Source organism: Canis lupus, chromosome 37 (assembly GCF_003254725.2).
Source record: "Canis lupus dingo isolate Sandy chromosome 37, ASM325472v2, whole genome shotgun sequence".
Classification (NCBI taxonomy): domain Eukaryota; kingdom Metazoa; phylum Chordata; class Mammalia; order Carnivora; family Canidae; genus Canis; species Canis lupus.
Genome location: NC_064279.1, coordinates 2,809,490 through 2,827,510, shown reverse-complemented (window position 1 = coordinate 2,827,510; position 18,021 = coordinate 2,809,490). Strand labels below are relative to the sequence as shown.

The 18,021-nt window shown below is 40.0% G+C and overlaps 1 protein-coding gene across 1 annotated transcript in view; it reads left to right on the top strand.

Moving 5' to 3' along the window:
- The window catches only part of TMEFF2 (transmembrane protein with EGF like and two follistatin like domains 2), a 222,131-nt gene that overhangs the window by 158,910 nt on the left and 45,200 nt on the right, over positions 1–18,021 (top strand). The gene's annotated exons all lie outside the window — the stretch shown is intronic.

The window sequence follows — 18,021 nt, the reverse complement described above, 5'->3', positions numbered from 1 at the left end:
GGAAAAAGAACAAAAGTCTAATTTTTAATATTAGTTGATGGTGCCTGTGAGACGCCTACATGGGAATATCAAGCAGGTGGCTGGATTTCGGGGCTTGGATTCTAGTGGATTCCGGGCTGGAAAAATAAATTTGAACTTGTCAGGTGGTGACCAGAAGAGATTTCCTAGACAAACACTGTAAAAAAGAGAAGGAAGGGGAAGATAGGACGGAGCCTTGAAAAACACCACCCTGCAGGGTGTGAGAGAGAAAAGGAGAAGTGAAACAGGCTGAGAAGGGGGGGCGGCGAGAAGTACAAGAAAACCAGGAAAGAACAGTAACATGCAAAGTGAAAAGAAAAGAAGGGTGAGCTGCTACCAGGGGTCATCAGGTCATTCAGGCCTCACCGCTTGTCCTCTATATGGATGCATGGCTTTTGCTCCCAGGCCCCATCTTTCCAACCCACTCCCGTTCCCCCTGTTACTTTTCTGCTTCCGTTTTGCAAAGCTCTGTGAGCCTTCCCCGTGAACTTCAAAGTCCCCAGCCAGTCATGGATCTGCCCACCTCTTCAGCGTCACTCTACTTCTTACCTGGCACCCAGGACCTCCAGGTTTACCAAGCCACCTGCAGCTCCTTGAGCAGAGGCTTCAGGCCTCTGTCCCTGGGCACAAGATCTTCCCTCCAGTTTGCAGATGTGTCTTCCACTGCTGTGCCCAACTAAGTGCTCCTCAACTTCCATTCCTCTTCGAAGAAGTCTTGATGCTCCACGTCCAAGCTTAGTTCCTCTCTCAACCTTTCCTATACCTCTCGAACGGCACTCTCTTATTAATTTTTTGTCCCTTGCTCTTAACTGTAGGTAGAGGGATGTTTACCTTTGTATCAAAAACAAAAACAAAAACAAAAAAACAAGAACACAACAAAATTTTTAAAAATGCTACCACAAGTTAGATGTTCAGCACAAATCTATTGAGTAAATGACTAAACAAATGAGTCCATCAAGAGTCTGCCTTTTGTCATTTTTCTTTTATAGCTTTCTGCCATGCTGCCTTATTATTACCCAGCAGAAGACGCAATATTTGGTAATGTTAATGTCAAAAAATATATAACCTAGTTTCTTTTTTTTTTTTTTTCCTTCAGTTGAGGGAAGCAACTTTTAGATTCTGAATCCCACTCGCTGGGTGAACTAGAGAAACATCCAATTTTACTGAACCTCTAGTAACCAGCTGGTAAAAGCACAAAAGCGCAAAAAGTGTGAAAGGCTGTGAGGCGGACCCACAGGGTCCTAGGTACATTTCATCAACTGAGAGCAGGCTCCAGCTGGGAGGATCAGTGATTCACACACAGTTCATGTTCCAGTCGATAAGGCATGGGATTAAAACCCTATTACTTATTTGATTGAGTTCTTTATGCAGATAGTTGTGAAAGCGTTTTGGGTTACTGTGGGCAAACTGTAGTGTTCAAAAGGTTTGAAAGAGTAAATGGCCCTTGACCAAATCTAATCTAATTATGAATTGTTAATAAACAAAGGCAGACGTATATTCACTAATTAGATTATGTGGAATGGAAGTGAGAATCGTCCCATGCAGTTCCCTATAGTCTAATACCTTGTTGCATATTTCTAATAATTTGTTAACAGAGTTAAGTTTAATCATACCTCTCGATTTAAAGGATTTTATCGGGGATCCCTGGGTGGCTCAGTGGTTTAGCGCCTGCCTTTGGCCCAGGGCGAAATCCTGGAGACCCGGGATCAAGGCCCGCGTCGGGGGAGACCCGGGATGGAGCCTGCTGCTCCCTCCTCCTGTGTCTCTGCCTCTCTCTCTCTCTCTCTCTCTCTCTATATATATATATATATATATCATAAATAAATAAATAAATAAATAAATAAATAAATAAATAAATAAATAATAAATCTTTTTACAAAAATAAAGGATTCTATCATTGTTGGTCCATATGCAAGTTCTTTTTTTTTTTTTTTTTTTTTATGATATGGCCACCACTCCAAAACTTGGGACCATCATCATCCTCCGTTTAAATTCTCCGTTTAGAACTTCTAGGTTAAAAAGTGCTTCTCCTCCTGTGTGACTCGGGACATGGCGTAGATACGTTGGTTCGTCTCTGTATCGACCCTCCACGCTGCCAACATTCATTTTCAGTGTCTTGTCCTGTGAAGCTTTTCATCATCTATGCCTGCAAGTGTACACTGCCGTTGGGTTAGGCTGACACAGTGATTGCTTGAACTATGACACTGTGTGTGATATAGTGAGACAACACCAACACTTGGTGACACTGGCATTATGCTTCAAGGGAAAGAGGACGGACCCCAGTCTCTCAAGCTACCTGACAGCTCTCGTACCACTTCCTGAAAGTGATACCAAGTTAAATACTGTGTACCTTCCACGGAAAGGGGCGGCCTTCTAAATGTCACACTTACTATTCATATGTTTGGATCTGCTTACTAAATGACCATTGTTTCCTGCATTTAGATTATTCTTTTAAAAATACAGCAGGCGGCATTTTATTCGGGATAGGTTGCTTAGGTAAGATTCCTACAAGGCGTATTTAATAGGCTTGTGTTTCCTGCGATTTAAGAACGTTTTATCAGAAACACGATCATCCTTTAGCCTTTAAAGAAATAGACTATAAATTGTGCAATTTCGCCACAGCTTCAGCCTTTGACATATATTCTGTCAAAAGGACGCCCATGTTGCAGAATATGTAGCCAAATGAACTACCTTCAGAATTAATATCTGAAACCTGTAACCAGTTTTTAGTCCTTCCCAGCCTGGCAAGAAAACTCTGATGACAGCCTCCGGAACGCCATTCAAACATATTTCATGTCCCTCTATCAACAATCCTATTCCAACAAGTCACAGTTATAATTTGTGGATTTAACTTTAATTTTTTTTTTTTTTAATTTTGAGAGACAGAGCATGAGCAGGGGGCAGGGAGAGGGAGAAGCAGGCTCCCCGCTCAGCAGGGAGCCCCGTGCGGGGTTCGATCCCAGGACCCCGGGATCACGACCTAAGCCGAGGGCAGATACATAACCGGCTGAACCACCCAGGCTCCCCTGGATTTAACTTTTTAAATAATTTTTGTAAATGTAACTTTAGATAGCAACATATAGTCCAATCCCTAATATTAACTAAAAACCACCCTAGCACTGTGCTGTCTGTCTAGGCAGAGCATGTGGATCCGGAAAGCAGACCATTGCTGTTGCTTAAGAAATCTTGCTAAGGAAAGGGAAGAATTATCTGCTTTGCATTTGCTTGCTTATTACCCACGTTTACTGCAAAGTAGACCCTCTAACTAGTAGTCTCTAGAAACCGTAGTCCAAAAAAAAAAAAAAAAGGTCTGTGAAATGCAGTCTTTCAATCCAAGATATTTCTGCAGCATTTAACACCCCTCCTGATTCCTATTCATGATTTAGTAATAGTTGCATATAACATAAGCAATATGTTAATACACATTTTTCTCCTTGTTCTATCTAAATTTTTGAACCTACAGAGAGCGTTTTCAACCAGTACAGACCTATGTCTATTTAGTTTTCAGTAGTTGCTGCAGTATCTTTAAAATGAAATAGATCTGTTGATAGAAGTATAATTGTGATTCAGATCAGAATGGTCAAATGACCAAATTACTGAAATTAGACAAATAAATCCAATCACTTCAAGGTGAAGAAACTGCTTGATGGTCAAAGCCTTATAGCAGACAGTAGCCTTCAATCATTCTCTACCACGGCAGTAAACACTGACTCCTACTGTAAAGGGTAGGTGCTGTTAAGGATAGTAACAACAAAAGTTGGCACAAATTAAATAATCATTTAAAAAAGGAAGGTTGATTTGAATTTTTGTTCAGAATAAGAAAATTCTGACAGATGGGGAGTCCACACCATTTTAAGCATTGCAATAAAAAATATATTGAAATCATATAAAATGCATTTCATTGCCAAAAATATACATAGGTAATGAAAAAACTAATTGTATGCACTGCATGAAGCGTAAGGCTGTCAAACTGTGAGGACCTTTACCCCACTGAAGAATGATCCTTGGGACATGAAATCCATCAACATGTTAAAAATAACTTAATCCACCTAACAGGGATGTTTGGCCTTTTTAAAAAAAATAGTTAAATGCCAATGCCTAATAATAACTTGTACATAGTGGCACTCTATTTGTTTAGCAAATATTTACTGCTATCCACTAAGAGCTTAATCTTTAACAGAAATTAATAAATATTGTGTATAAGAATGAGAAATACTTTTCTTGATAATTGATGCAAAATAATATGCATTGATCTAATTAATCATATAATTCAAATCAAAATTTTGTCTAGATCACTAAGGTATAAACATATTTTAAAGTCAGAAGTGGTTTTTTTTATTTATTCATTTATTCAACAGTATTTACTGAGTGCCTCTTGTGTGTCAGATATTGTTCTAGGCCTGAAAAAATACAATCAGATAGAGTCACCTTTTACACATAATATGCAACAAAGTGGAGAAAACAGACAATTTAAATATGCAATATAATGTCAGGATTCAGAGATGGAAGTGTGCTGATTTTGATAGGTAGCTGAAGAAGGCTTCTCTGAAAAGGTCATGTTTAGAACATGCCAAGCAGAGGGAACAGCAAGTGAAATATCCTGGTGACAGAAACACATACAGTGTGTTTAGGAAGCAGTAAAAATCCATTGTGGTTGGAGCATGAAAAGGGTGGAGAAGATTGACAAGAAGGGAAATTGGAGAGGTAGCCAAAGGCAGATTATGCAGGGCCTCATCAACCATGGTAAAAACCATAGGTTTTATTCTAAGGTTGATGGGAAGGCTTTGCTGGGTTTTGAGCAAGGAAATGATTTGATCTCATTTGCATTTTAAAAGTATCACCTGGGCTGTGCTGTGAAGGGACTCAAGGGAGGCAGAGGAGAAATAGAGCAATCGAGAGGCCCTTGCATTTCCCTAGTGACTTACAGTGCAGAGTACATATCTTTAGCTGTTTTTTGATTCTGAGCATCTTAATGTCCTAATTCTGAATTAGCCCCTAATTTTTTATCTATGTTCAGAAAAGAGAATTTTTCATTTGTATATACTCTTACCAATTTTAGTATAAAACTTTAGTATTCCAGTTTATATACTCATCATTTTTCTCAGTACAATATTTTGAACTTCGTATGATCCAAGTTACTCTCTGATCTATGTGAGTATGAATATAAAAGCTAAAATCATCCCATTTCTTTCTAGAAGTTTTATGTATTTTTAATTATATTGTGTTACCTTGATTAGAATTTCATATTTAAAAAAATGGTTTTTTGATATTAGAAAAATTCCAAATTAGAGAACAGAACAGTTTTTATTTTATTTAGGGTGAAAAATTTATCAAGGAAAATATAAGCTTGAACTCCAGCTCATGTTGAAGGGGCCCCTGACTGATACAACATCTGGATGAGTAATGAGAGCATCCTGTATGGATTGTTGGCACTGGTCCCATTGATGCCTTGATATATATCTGATAACAGTCTCAGCAAGCCTCAGGTTGGCCTGCCTGACAACTGTCAAATCTCGGTAGATCATTTGTAAGTGAAAAAGGCATAGAATACATGTATTCAATGATTTTAAGCTATAATCAACTATAGGCTGATTTATTTAAATAGAAATGATTATGTTTTATGCTATCCTGTTATAGTGTGGCACCTCAAGGTGCTTGTTTTGAAAAAAATAAAAGATATTATGTGATAAGAGGAAGTATTGTTCTGAATTCAAAGAGATTGTAATATAACTTACTTACAGTGGAAGATTGACAATTTATGAAATGGATATATAGCACGGGTAGGGATAAATCAAATCCCTAATATACACTATATGTAATACATAGTCACAAGAAAGTTAAAATAATCTATTTCCAAGTTTCAGTAATTACACTTATGATAACTCTAGTGCTTGTTATAGCCAATAGCTTATTGGGTTTCATTAAAAGAATTTCTCCTCTTAGAAGTAATTCAAAATCCTCTTTTAAGAAATATATTGTGTTCCTGTAGTGGCCATTTGCTAGTGTTCAAAGAAAGTCCACATTTGATTATGCAGCTTAAAAAGCCTTCCAAGATGAAACCAAGAACAGGACCATTTTGCACACCCGTGCTTAAGAACAGAAATGCAGACATTATAATTAGAATAAAAAGAATATCACCATTAGCAAATAACTCCAGCATGAAAAAAAAATGAATGAAAGCAAAAGAATTCAATGTGAATTTTTGCATGTTGCTCTGTATATTTATCTAAAATCTATAAATTGAGTTTGTTTATACTGTGTTTAAAAGCAAGAAGATTTAGTTCTCTTCCATTTCATTTATTTTGTCTTTGCAAATAAATACATTTACATCATCTTAATAGATAACATATTTTTAAAAATGTTTCCCTACATTATTAGCAGGAATTTTGAACCTTTCCATGTTTTAACAGTAAGCTTCTCTGTTAGATGGTAAGCTCCATCAATGGCAGGAAATGTTTTCCTAAGTACTTAGAAGTACACTTTGGAGAGAGAGCAAGCAGTAAAGAGAGAAAGGTAAAGAAGAACAGGACAGAGATAACAAGGTCTAGAGAAAAAGTAGGAGTGAAACAAACTTATTTTTAACATTCTTCAATATAATGATATTCTAAAATTTTATGAGAATTTATAATATTTCTGGAAATTCAGATAAATAAGTTTAAAATATTTCAGGTAAATAGGTTTCTACTTTTTGAAAGCTACATAAAATTTAAAGATATTAAAATCAAGAGGACAAGGCCAAGTATCTCATCTTTAAAATAAAATACATTAAGGGCTCCTGGGTGTCTCTATTGAGCATCTGATTCTAGATTTCGGCTTAGGTCACGATCTCGAGGTCTTGAGATCGAGCCCTGTGTCAGACTCTGTGCTAAGCATGGAGACTGCTTAAGATTGCTTGCCCTCTCTCGTTCTCTCTCCCTGTCGCTCTCACCCCTATCCCCCGAAAATAAAATAAAATAAAGTGCATTAGAAATGCTATTAATAGCTTCTTTCTTTTTTAACCAAAAAAAAAGAGAGACAGAGAGACAGAGAGAGACATAGAGAGATTAATCTCTTTAGTACTTCCAAATATGACAGGAAAAAAGCTTCAGTTTATAGAGTGCAGATAAATATGTGTGGCAAATAGTTCTTTCATCCACATCAGGTCAAAGCTTATCTGCAGTTGATCAATTAAGTATAAGTGGAAAAATATTGTAGTTTGGTGGTCAGCCTGGCAAGGACTAGACCAATTTAACACAAAATGGAGAATGAACTCTCCGTGAGCAAGGGAAGCTACAGAACCTGCTATGCAACAAATATCCCGTGAAGTTGCTTCCATTTTTTTCTGATTTATACTTTCAGAGAAACCTTTTGAAGTAGGTATTATTATAAGACAGGAGTTATTTTCCACCTTTTATGGATGTGTCAAGCAACTTGCAGAATTAAGATTTTAATTCAAGTCTATCATTTATTCATCAAGCATTTCTTAGATACAAACAGTGGGCGGAGGCTCTAATTACACGATTCACGAGTCCATGTGCTTCCCACTCAGCTGCAGAGATGTGGAACACAGGACAGGCTGGAGGGCAAGTGAGTAAGGCTGTAGATGATGAAAGAGTAAACAACCCAGCATCGGGAGCATTAGCCCTAGGAAAGAAGCATGAATGTCAAACTCATTCAGTAGAGGATTTAGCAGAGACTAGGAAGCAGCTAGGATGATGGGAAGGCAAGAATGTGCTAGATATTTGAGTATCAAAAAACAAAGGGTCAGAATTTTAGAGCTGACCACCCTGGACATCATCTTACTGGGTCAGCTTGTCCTTCAGGATCCTGCAGCCAGAGTTCCAGCATCTGGAGAATGAGAATCTCCAAACCAAGACCATGGAGCCCTGATTCCTGAGTTGGGTTCTTTCAATGGCCTGGCCTGACTTCCAGAAGCCTCTGTGACTCTGGACCCATAAATAGGACACACTTTCTGTCATTTCTGACATGGAATGTGACACAAGAGTTTTAGGGAAGAAGAAAAATGTTCTGCTATATCATATAAATGAACACACAGGAGAGGAATCAAATGAGGGATGAGAATGAGAAGTGAATTGCTAGGGAGGTATCCTCAGTGGAGTAATGGATTTCAAGCTCCTTTTGCTATGAGTCATCATGGAAACCACTTGCAGGAATTCTACTCCCCCTTAAACTTCCAGTTCAAGAGTCACATTCTCTATGAAGCTTCTCTAGCGCCTCTAGGAAGAAGTCATTATTCCTCCTCAGTGCTCTCAAATCATGTTGTTCACTCCAACAAAGTCTAGCTCCGATGACACCATTTTAGAGTCTCGATTGAGTTTTTTTTTTCTTGTTTTTCTCCTTTAGTTGTGATCTCTGCTACCAGTAGGGATCACCTGAGCCATCTTGGTGTCTCTGACGTGTAGCCCAGTACCTAGCACCAAGTAGGTGCTCAACTGCACTGATGGGATTAGACTGAATGAAATGAAATGTGTGATAAATGAAAATGAATGTGCCCAAGAGGGGGAAAAAATAAAACAGAAATGAAAAAAGAGTGACAGTAATGGCTACAGCCCTCCCAGCACCTTCAACAACAGGACCTCTCTCTCCCCGCAGGAGTTGGCAGCAGGGAGGTGGTCACACCTCCTTCTCCTTCTTACCTTTTAAGCGTAATATTTTTTGAGAAACTAAAGCATGCTTATTTCAAGGCAAAATGTTCAAACATTTCTAACTTAGAATCCCTTCATCCCCTAAGGTTTCAGAATAGCTCATGACTATTCCTGGCCGACAACACTGCCATACAGCCCTGCTTCAGAGCAATCAAAACTCACCGGCAGTGCTGCAGGAAGTCAATGAAGAATGCTGGCTTGGGTCTGTTAACGAAAATGCCACCATGTGTTCACGAGTTTAACATTTCAGTGGGCGAACAAGCAAGATGAGAGAGAGGAAGAAACACAGAGATGAGTCCCTTCATATAATAAACTCCTCTTCAAAGTCATTTTTATACGAACATAAAATCAATTTTAAATAGTTATTTACAAAGAAGTGTGATTTTGTTCCACTGGGAATTCTCCATACACACGTGCACGTGCGCGCGTGCACACACACACACACACACACATATATATTTTTAATTTTGTTTAAACAATTTAGAAATGAATTATCCAGATCAAATCAATGCCAAAAAAGTATTCACCAAGCTTGGTAATTTAATCACTTTAACCAAAATGTGGAATCTAATATTTTTATTTTTATTATATTTTGAGACTACCAAAAATAATATAACACTTGGACATCCACCACCTAGTTTCAACAAATACAAACATTTTATCATATTTGCTTTTGGTTGTTTCTTAAGAACCTTAACATTATATATAAAGTAGAGCATCCTCCTTCCTCAGTCCTATTTTCCACCTTCCCTTTGTAGGGTTTATAGCATAGCATCCCTATGAATAATTTTTTAAAGACTTTATTTATTTATTTGAGAGAGAAAGAGAGACAGGGCATGAGCCAGGGGGAGGGGCAGAGGAAGAGGGAGAAGCAGACTCCCCACCGAGCAGAGAGCCCTACTCTCAGCTTAATCCCAGGACCCGAGATCATGACCTAAGCCAAAGGCAGACACTTACTAATCAACTGAGCCACCCAGATGCCCCATTATGAATATTTTTATTGTATTTTTTCATTATTTAAATAATGAAATTTTTGCTATCATGGTATAATATCCATTTAATGTTATTTTAAAAGCAAATTTAAATTATATGGGCTCTAATAAATGAAAAATAAAGGATGACGTAAGCATAAGGGGGTGGTCATTTAATGCAAATTTTGATTATAAACAGAATGAGTTCATGCTAGCACCTGAAACCATCACCATGAAAACCACCTGAACAATGTGTTGGATAATATTTTCAAACTAGCAGTTTTATCACAGTGCAGAGCGGTTATTCATCGACTTCTTTTTATATCTCATGGATGGAATCCAAGGGTATTATATTAAATTGTAGTTTTGTGGAAAAATCTAGTCTGTAATGATATTCATACATATTATTCCTGAAAGTCCTTGGTCGGATGAAAGCCTACCAGAGGGCCAGTGTGCAAAATATAAACATGTTGCTAGTGGAAGTGAGCGTAGGAATCCCACAGCTGGGCCCACAGGAAAGTGCCAGAACATGCAATATGATCCTGCCCGAAAGGGGCGAGCGGGAATTCAGTACATCTCCTCTAATCAAATACCGGGTTCATTGTATTGTTTTAACTTCCAACCTCTTATTCTGGGATTTCCATGCTTTCTGGCTTTGCTGTGCAGTGAGACCTGTCCGGTCAGAGCGACCGCACTTCTTAGCAGTCACATAGTCACCCTTGGTTATTGGATACGTTTTCCAGCTTAACGAGCAAGAGCGTACACCACGTAATGCTAATGAGGGATTTTTGCTTCAAGATACTTTTTTTTTTTAATTTTTTTTTTTGCTTCAAGATACTTTTAAAAATGTATATGAGTAAGGAGAATTGTTTACTTTGATTATTTTAAGATGTAAATGCAGCTGCTTCAAAAAGAGAAAAATAATCCTGAGAGAAATGCAAGCAAGGATACACGGAAATGGAGCTCCAGTTAACCCCGGCTTCAACTGCAGTGTCCACGTCAGAAAGGGGCGAGGGCCCACTCGCTGCCTTGGAGGGGGCCTTGCTGGCTGGCAGGGCGGCAGGCGTTAGTAGAGGCCTGCTGCCTGTGTTGTTGCGGTCGCCTAGTCGGTCCTGGAGTCAGGCGGTGTGCACATTCAGAGCAAGAATCCTTCTCCTTCCCCTGCAGGTGAGGGTGCCTGCACCCACCGTGCGGCTCCCCAGTGGACCCCTGCCCCGGGCCCAACCGCAGAAACGCTCCCACCAGGAAATCGTGTCTTCCTGAGTCCCACGCAGCTGCTCTAGTTTCCTCTCTGGAACACAGCGCAGGTCAGGAAAAAGGCAGGAAAGGGTAGAGCAGGAAGGGCACGGCCGTGACGTGTGTGCTTGGAGCCTCACCACGCCGGGCCTTAACTAGGGAGCCACTAAGCGCCCTTTCCCTCGTGGGCGTGAGCACCCCGCAGGCCCGGGTTTCCCTGCAAGCCGCTGAGCTTACAGTGCTGGCCTGGTGCTTAGTCCCTCTGCCTGCACCCCCTGTGAGTGCAGTCGCCCCCAAACAGCCCTTCCGTCCTGTTGACCTCTCATCACCCTGTGCTCAAAGACCTTTCAGGACTCTGCATTGGGTAGAAGATAAAGGCCGCTCCTTCGATGGCCTTGAGCCCCTTTAAACCTGTCTAGAGGGTCGCATCCTGCCCCTTTGGTTGGGAAGAATCCATTCCGGCCAGACCCATGGATCTGCAGCTCCCCAGCCCCTGTGCGGGCCTGCCTCTGCACCGCCCCACTTCGTCTGCCCCATCACAGATCTGTTGAACCCCACTCACCTTTGGAGATTGTTCAGTTTCCTCTTTTCGCGCGCGCCCCGTGGCATGAGCGTTATTACAGCCTAGGTGTGTTGTGAAAGTTGGAGCTCCGCGCCGGGCACAAGGGAGCCTCTCCATAGCGTCACGTCCTTTCCCACCACCCTTCCTTGGTTTTGCTTGGTGAGTCACTCCTGCTGACTGCTGCACGGATGCTGGTTTTGTAGCAGCGCATTTAAGCACCTGTCCCTGTCACCTGACACCACGCATGGATCACCCCTAGCATGTGGATCCACGCATGTGACACCACGCGTGGATCACCCGTAGCATGTGGAGGAAAGCCTTTTAATACAGGTCGCTGAATCATGTATGTTAAACAAGAATATTAAGTTCCTTCTGATGGAATGAAGGGGAGAGAGAAAAGGGTGTTTGGGAGCCAAAATAGTTGGGGTTTCTCAATAGGCTCTGCAAGCTATTTGCCTTAGAAAGAGCTAAGGAAGTCGCTAAAAATGCTGATTTCTGAGCCTTACCTCAGACCCAGTGCATCAGCATTTCTCAAGGGAATGCTACGTACACTAAATTAGAAAAATCTCTTAGTCTTAGAGGGTGAGAAAGAGTATTTTCTGTAATTGCAGCTCCTCACATCTGCACATCAGAATCCCCTGCTGCATCTTTGACAACTCCAGTTAGTTACTGCAGCCTCACGCGAGACCTCCCTGGGTTGCAGGCCAAGGTTGAAATATTCCACAGAAGACTTTTCTTTGCATCCAAGATTAGAAACCACTAAGCCAAGAGTTAATGATGACCAATATGTATTAGGTAATTACAACTTCTCAGAAACTTTATTAAGGAATTTATGTGCATTATTCCACTTAATCCCCACAATCCGGAGTTAGTATCTCCATTTTCACAGGCTCAGGGAAGTTAAATAACGAGATCAATGCCGTACAGCTAGTAAAGGATCAAGCCCCAGTTAAACACAGGTCTGTCCGATACTGAATTCCAGGTTCTAGTCACGTTCCCCATCTACCTCTATTGTATTAGACGTTATTTCCATACATGGTCATCAGCCTTTTACCTAGAAATTGTTCCACTTTTTCAGTATATGATTCTGTTTTTGAAAGTCCTGACACCACCCCAAGGAGGGGTCTCTCAGCTTAGTTTTTCTTCATTCACACACTCATTGGTTGGCTCTTTATTGCCCGAGGCTTTTTCCCAATATTCCCGAGACCTTCCATCTAATAGAACATCTTCTATACCTTACCGCCTTATAAAGAGATAGATATTGTTGGCAACTAAGCTTTTTCCTTGTACAAAACAATCCTGGTCACCCTTGGAAAACTTAACTGTCGTCCTTGGTAGTATGTCTGGAGAAGAGCATTATCCCTTCCTCCTAGATTTCAAAGCTAAAAGGATAGCCCTTCTCAAATTTAAAAACAGAAACAAACAAATAACAAAAATGTATGGGCCCAAAGTCACATATGTCGACGGAGTAACAACATGGTAGACTGAGCCGTTTTACTTCCCAGTCAATGCTTTTCCAGACTCTGTCTAGAGAGTTTTTGTTTTCAATGGATGTTCACGTCTCTTATTTCACTTTTTCCCTCACAGCCCTGTCATTCCTGAATTGTAGTTTCTTTATAGACAAAATAATTATAATCAGGCTCCATCAAGAGGAGTTCCATGAGAGTCAATGAGTAAATAGGCTGAAAGTATCTCAAGAGTCTTGAATGAAAAATGCACACTGTTTTCGCTGTTATTAGTATAATGCAGCTCCTCCATTACAGTTCTGATGGAGAGAGCACAGACAGTAGCTCTGACCTCATTTTCTGGCCGGGCCAGAGAGGGTCTGCATAACGGCCCCAGCGACAGACGGGCTCGAGGGAAACAAACCAGCCACGGTTCAAAACAACCCAGAAAGCCATCCTCGCTGCAGTACAGTTGCGTGCTTTAAAACTGATTAGAGATGTTGTATGGACAAAATTTGGAATAGACAAGTCAAGGACCTTGGGAGAGGAACAAGTGACAGGCATGTTTAATAGATGAAACAAAATCTAGTGAGATTCGAGGGCAGCCACCAACCAGCCACATGAATAAGTAATTTGCTACCTGGCAGCTTTTGCAACCTCACACTCTGGAGGACAATGAGGCATTCCTAAATATAAGGGAAAGGTTTCCTTCACTCACTGCAGAACCCCTTAGGAAGAGCCATTTCAAGAGAGGCAGGGAACTAAATTAATGTCAAGCCCCCCCCCAAAATATTCGTGAGATAATTATAAATGCACGTGAGCCATCATGGATACCACCTCTTACTTCCTATAATTTCGGTTCACTCCATCAAGTGGTCTTTTTAAATTATTGGACGCCTCTCTTCTTTATTACAATTCAGAGAACTAAGGTTTTCAGTCAATGTTCATTTTCTCTGACGGATTTCAGAGAGTAGTATTTCCCACATAGAGACCCCTAAAATTATTATTTTCAAGTAGGGCTGATTCTTTTTCTTTGTAGCCTAGAAGAAAAGAGATCTATATAATCGCAGTGTCAAAATGTCAAAAGACAGATAGGTTGGAAAAAAGAAGAAAAGGGAAGAAAACACACACACAAAAACCCTTAAAGGCATCCATGCAGCCCTCAGCCTTACAAATCCTCAGCTCACATAAAGTATTTGTGACATGCTGTAATTAACTAGTTACTCCTCTCAGAATGAATAATAATGCAATTATTCGCCAAAAGCAGTGAAGAAGGGATAGTTTCTGTTTTTAAAAATATCTGCCTTTCATTTCTGTAGAAAGAAAAACCGTGGATTAATTTACATAAGCTGCTAAAGCACAGAGTGACCTGCAATTTCACCATTACACCGGCTGATATTTCTGTCACCTTTTTATTGGTGCCCTGTATTTTTCAATGGCTTAAAACAGCAATAAACTGACAAGTCACTACCATGTTTAAATTATATTGGCTCTTAAAAACTGCACCCAAATACCACAAAGTGTAAGGAGCCACCTGCATGGTGAAACATGTCCCTTTCACAACTACTCTGATGCCGTTGAGGTAGCTAAGGGCTCGTGCTATGGCTCCTTTGTGGGACGCAAAGTAGAGGAGGAAGGTGGCCTTCTTGAGGTGCCAAGTAACACAGAGTTAGGGGAGGGTTTAGATGAGCATATCCCGGTTCTTTTCTCCAATTATCAGTTATTTATTGATGACTTGCTATGGTGCCCTCTACTAGGCTCCAGGAATTCAACGGTAAAAAAGACATATTGCCTTAAGAAGGTTGCTGAAAGTGAAGGTATGAACTAATGAATAGGCACATTAAGAATGCAGTAAATGGGGGATCCCTGGGTGGCGCAGCAGTTTGGCGCCTGCCTTTGGCCCAGGGCGCGATCCTGGAGACCCGGGATCAAATCCCACATCGGGCTCCCGGTGCATGGAGCCTGCTTCTCCCTCTGCCTATGTCTCTGCCTCTCTCTCTCTCTCTCTGTGACTATCATAAATAAATTAAAAAAATGTAAAAAAAAAAAATTTTTTTTAAATAAAAAAAAAAAAAGAATGCAGTAAATGCCGCCCCAGAGCCCATTGTCCACAAACACACACACAAATTTATTTACTCATAATACACAAAAATCTCTCTGCCCCATGAATCTGAAATTTCAAAAATTCCAGGCTCTTTAAAAGGTTCGAAGGAGCAACTTGCAAAAGATTTGGTGCTAAAGCTTAGAGTCAGTTGGAGTGAGTGTGTGTGTGTGTGTGTGTGTGTGTGTGTGTGTGTCTAAACATGTATTTTTATAGAAAATAGAAACAACTTTATACAGAATTTTGTTAAGGATAAAATAGTTTAGACAATTGATGTCTTAGGTAGCCTGATTAGCTTACTACATGTCAGTTTGTTATTCATTCTAAAAATCAGGTGTTAGTTCAGAATGTCTTCAAGTGAATGTTCACTGATACATCCCAATCTTGCTAAAAAGTCTGGATCACTTGCCTGGGAAGACAGAGACTAAGAGTCACTGTGACTTAGATTCATAAAATCATGCTAAATACAAGAGTAGACCTAGTCTTATTTTTTCAAGTCCTATTCATCCAAGGTATTCCTTTAATTAATTAATAGTAGGAATGTACATCTGTCTTGTTTTTCATTGTCCTGAACAGTATGTAGAACAGCGCAGGTTCTGGTATCAAATTGCGTATATAGGAATTTAGGTTCTTCCCGACACAAGCTTTGTGACTTCTCCAAGCTTCAATTTTCTCATCTGTAAGGTGGAGATAATAATAGTAGATACCTCATAGAGACAGAATCACGAAAGGAGTAACGGCATATAAAGCATAAAGCTACTAGCAGTAGAGTTTCAGACTACGGTCCTGGAATCCTGCATGGTTTCCTACCTAATGAAGTTTAATAAACTCAGATACAAAACATGATTTGAAGATACCTGCAGAGCCCTTGTATCATATATAATTTACTCTTTAGATATGATGAGAAAACACAACTTTTTCTGTGTTCTGCTGCTAGTAACAGATAATTATGTTGGTATCTTGCAAGGAGATAATCCCCAGAGTCTCCAACACAACAGTAAACTGGCTTGAAGGTACATAGAACCAACTTTTAAAAAAAAACAAAAAACATACAACGTCCGTCCCCTCATCTCTTTATTTACTACAAATGGTTAAGGAGAACAAGGCTGATCTACAAAGTCACTTCCCCAAATGCATGGTGAAAAGGACCATAAGCTTTTGAACATGTAGGCGGCTTGCAACTTCAGATCTTTCAGATGCCAGGGATCAGCCCAGGTAGCAACAGTTGGGAGCTCAGTAGCCACACGTGGGCTGAGGTTAGGAACCACCACTCCTCGATGACTTAAGCATTTGGACATGGTTACCGTCTATCCGAGCTATTTGTTCCTAAGTATGTGAAAGTAAAAATAACCAAGTGTTCCCAAAGCAATTCTCTTACCCCCGCCCTCTCAAAATTAAGTGCATTGGCACAATTTCTGCCAGCACTTTTAACAGAGACCTAGGTGATTCCGATACAGCTGGTGTGAGGACTGCAGTCCGGGAAGCACGGGTGTGTACACGAACCTTCTCTCACTTAATCAACAAATGGATCAAGCAGCGATTCCCAGGAAGTGAATCTGGTGCCAGGCTGGCTGCCTAAGAAGGCAGCATGCTAGGCTCTACCCCCAGAGTCACTGGGGCCCAGAAACCTGCTAGTAAATTGCTATATTTAAAAATTTTCGAGGAAACTCTAATGCCTACGGTACTAGCCTAGGTAGAGAGGAAAGGGGCTGTATGTTACTTTAACACATCCGTAGGTGGTCCTTGCTCCACAATTTACTAGCTCTCTGACCTTATAATTGCTCTATCATTGGTCTATAAAATGGCTATTATAAAGATTAAATAAAGCAATGCATGGGAAGAACCCAGCATGTAGTACGCTAGTTATTATTGTAATCATTATATTATATGCCCAGCTCTAAGTAAGATCTACAGAAGTAAAATGTGTGCTTCACCACTTTTGAGAAGCGTATAACCTATTTAGAAAAATAATGTAAATATTAATAGAAATTTAAAATATGGGTTTATATTCTAAGGCAATAACATATTTACACACATAAAAAATATTCTGAGTAACAAAGTCGATTATAAAATACAGAGAATTATAAGAACATAGGAAAAGTCATCTAAAGCTTGCTTTAAGATGTCTAATTCTACTTCAGGTAACCTAATTCTAATTAATGTCCATTTTTTTATGTATATTAAAGAAAAAAATCATGAGGGTAATCAACTGTATTTATTACTTAAGGCCAGAATTAGAAAAAATAGTATGCATCTGGGAACAGGGTCCACGGGACAGACATCAAGGGGCCCACAAGCACTCTGAAATTTTATGCAAAAACTGGTTTTGTGGGTGCCTAAGTGGCTCAGCTCGTTGAGCATCTGCCTTTGGCTCAGCTCATGATCTCCAAGTCCTGGGGTGGAGTCCCCACATCGAGCTCCCTGCTCAAAGGCAAGTTTACTTCTCCTTCTGCCCCTCCTCCCCCCAACACTCGTGCGCTCTCTCTCTCAAATAAATAAATAACATCTTAAAAGAGAAAGTTGTTCTGTGTGAGTATGAGTATTTCTGAGGAGAGAGCCATACCTTTCATTTGATTCTCAAACCCTGCCCCTCCCAAAATGTTAAGGACCAAAGATTCCTGCTTAGCACATATCCTGGGCATCCTCTTGCAGCTAAAGAAATAGAACTCCTGATTCCACTCCAAATAATCTCTTTGCTTACTTTCTTATAAATGTCCTCTGAATCATTTTCCTCATGCTTTCACCGTTCAAATATCCTGAGAAAAGAAGTAACCCAGTAAGGGCCCATTTGAGGAAATTGTAAAGCAGACTCTTTCATGGCCACCTCAGTCTATTCAAATTCTGCAGGCATCAGCAATGCAAGCGTATGTACATGTTTTAAAAGTTCCAATGGCAGAGATTTATTGATGATTATTTTCTGAGTTTTTCCTTTTTCGTTTTTTTTTAATCCATTTCTCAATCTTTTGAATTATTTTCAATTAGTTCTGTGCTTCTTTTCATCTCAGGTAGAAAAGTAAAGGAACTTCCCTGGAAAGATGCAATT